The sequence below is a fragment of the Canis lupus genome, chromosome 20 (genome assembly GCF_011100685.1).
Source record: "Canis lupus familiaris isolate Mischka breed German Shepherd chromosome 20, alternate assembly UU_Cfam_GSD_1.0, whole genome shotgun sequence".
NCBI lineage: Eukaryota > Metazoa > Chordata > Mammalia > Carnivora > Canidae > Canis > Canis lupus.
This window is the reverse complement of record NC_049241.1, coordinates 17,752,683-17,755,826: the sequence shown is the minus strand read 5'-3', so window position 1 is coordinate 17,755,826 and position 3,144 is coordinate 17,752,683. Positions and strand designations below refer to the sequence as shown.

Below are 3,144 nucleotides of genomic sequence, written 5' to 3'. Positions count from 1 at the left end.
TGGTAGTCTTTTCAAACTGACTCCAGGGTCATTCATGTTCCCATGAATCTTTGAATACCTTCTTACAGACTGGCACAAAATACTCTAAGTTCATCTCATACTTTCCATATCCCAGCCCAAGAATAAGCCATTTCCTTAAGGAGATGGTATTTGGAAATCAAGATCTCAGTGATAAGTGTGGTTTTTGGTACTAGAGTTTCATTGCTTTCAGGTCTTTTCAACAAATAGATCTAGCAAATAGAGAGGAGACTTGAAGTCTTCAACCACATTTCTGGATTTGTCTAATTTTTCAATAAGTTTTTCCTTCATTTTATTTGAAACTCTATTGTTGGTGCAGCAGTTAGGATGGCTATGTTTTCTTGGTAACATGCCCCATTTATGGTTATAAAATGTCCCTCTTTGTCCATGGTAATATTTTTGTTCTGAAGTCAACTCTAATATAAATATAGTCGCTCTGATATTCTTTTTGTTTTCTGTATTAAAAACAGCATTGCTGAGATATAATTCATATATCATACAGCTCGTCCACCTAAAGTTCATTTTGTCAGTATTTTTATAGAATTGTGAAACCAATACCATAATGTAATTGAAGAACACTCTGCTTCCCTAAAAGACACCCTGTATTTATTAACAGTTAGCCCTGTCCCCACTAGAGCCTCCTACACTCAGGTTTAAGCAATCACTAATCTACTCACTGTTTTCATAAATTTGCTCACTCTGGGGCACCTGGGTGGCTCAGTGGTTGAGCGTCTACCTTTGGCGCAGGTCGTGGTCTTGGGGTCCTGGGATCGAGTCCTGCATCAGGCTCCCTAGAGGGAGCCTGCTTCTCTCTCTGCCTATGTCTCTGCTTCTCTCTGCCTGTGTCTCTCATGAATAAATAAATAAAATCTTTTAAAAAAATTTGCTTACTCTGCATACCTTCATATAAATAGAATCATACAATATGTGGTCTTTGTGACTTTCTTGTTTCACTTTGCATAGTGTTTTCGATCTTCATCCATGCTGTAATGTATCAATACTCAATTATTTTCATAGCTGAATACTATTCCAATGAATAACATATTTGTTTCCTGTTGCTGATAGAAGTTACCATAAATTTAGTGGCTTGAAGTAACATAAATTTCTTATCTGACAGTTCTATTGATTAGAAATTCAATACAAGTCTCACTTTGTTAAAATCAAGATGTTGGCAGAGCTGCATTCCTTTCTGGACACTGGGAAGAACCCATTTCCTTGTTTTTCCCATCTTTTAGAGACCTCTCTCCATCCTTGATTTATGGCCTTCTCTCTCCCTCCCTCCTCCCCTCCCTTCTCCATTTTCGAAGCCAACAAAAGCAGGGGGAGTTCTCACACAGAATTTCTGTGACTGACTCTCCTCTCTCCTTCTTCCAATTTTAAGAGCCTTGTGATTACACTGGGCATCTTGATCTTTCAGGGTAACCTCCCCATCTCACAGACCATAACTTACTCACATTTGGGAAGTCCCTTATGCCATGCAAGGTTACATATTCACAGCTTCCAGGGATTAGGACACAGTCGTATTTAGGGGCCTTTATTCTGCTTACATCACTTGGATGTGCCACATTGATTTATCCATTTATAAAGTGATGGACATTTGGACCGTTTCCACTTTTTGGTTTTTATGAATAATGCACTTGTGCATTTCACATACATATGTTTCCATTTCTCTTTGATGTATACTTAGGAGTGGAATTGCTGGGTCATGTGGTAACTCTATATTTAACTTTATGAGAAACTGCTAAATTGTTTTGCAAAGAAGCTGCATCGTTTTACATTCCAGCAAGCTATGAAGGTTCCATTTTCTCCACATCCTCACCAACAATTGTTCTTTCCTGTGTTATTTATTTTAGCCATCTTCACGTTTTCCTTTCTAATTAGTGCTCAGATGATAAATTTATTTCCATTGTTTCACCTTCAACCTATGTATTTATATTAAAGTGGTTTTCTTGTGAACAGCATTAAATGCACCTTACATCATCTTGTGTTTGTACATAGACCACAGCCCTTTTAATATTAATTTCTATAACAGATTTTGAGAGCTAAGTTTTTGAAAATATGGAACACTTCACAGATTTGCCTGTCGTCCTGCTTAGGGACCATACTCTTTTTCTCTGTATTATTCCCATTTTAGTGTATGTATTGCTAAGGTGAACATTCTTATAATAACATTCTTGCTTATAACCTTATTAAGTTATAGGCCTTGTGAGGGCAGAGATAATGTCTAATCTATTTATAATTGTCTTTTCTAGCTTTGTGCCTTAAGTATTTATTGAATGAATACATGAAACTTTATAGATTTTCATTGTACACATTTTATTCAGAGGGCTTATCCCATGGTTGTTCATTGGCTCTCAATAATTTTGTATTGATGGGACAACTGAGAGTATTGATCATACACTTGAAAGGGGACTGGATTGAACCCACTTTTTTCCCAAAAAGTGATTAACAAACCTTTAGATTGCATCAGTTTCCAACTGTTTGTTAATCTAACAACTGTTCTTTTCTTTCTCCCAAATCAAATTCTTTTTATTTTAATATTTATGTGATCTTTTTCTGGATGGGCTTGACATCATGCTCATTTAATATTATCCTAGTCTACTCTACATGATGCATTTTCATCAACTAAACATTCCATCTAACAGATGTGTCAGTAAAAGGATAGCTCATCAGTTGCAGTAGAAATAAATTTGTCAGATGATTGACACTGTTCACACACAAAGGAAGAGGTATCAAGTGAACTGATGTGTCATGGTATCAAAACGCAAGACAGCAAAGTATTTATTTAAAGAATATATTAAATTTTTTTAAGATATGGCACTATCTGGAGTTCTAAAGAACATTTCATAGATGTTAAATCTGTATTTTTGTTGCTTTAGTGTTTCAGAGTCTGCTGAAGGATTCGTCAAAAGTAAATTACAGTTAGAGGATCTGTTTTCCTATTATCATGGAAGGAAATACAACTTAGTTTTAAAAATTAAAATTATGGACAAAGCATTAGACTCTTAATCCTGTCTCATTAGAAAAGACTTAAGTGCAAACAGCCAATAGCTTTTAATTATAAGAGGATAGATATTGCAAGCTTTAGCATCATCCAAATATAAAATCTGTCTTTAATACCCTAGA

General features: G+C 35.5%; 1 non-coding gene across 1 annotated transcript; it reads right to left on the bottom strand.

Annotated features, from left to right (window-relative positions):
- Positions 1–2,070: 2,070 nt before the first annotated feature.
- LOC119864838 lies at positions 2,071–2,176 on the bottom strand. The gene has a single exon (XR_005375320.1). It is a non-coding gene; the product is annotated as a U6 spliceosomal RNA (small nuclear RNA).
- Between the last annotated feature and the right edge of the window lie 968 nt (positions 2,177–3,144).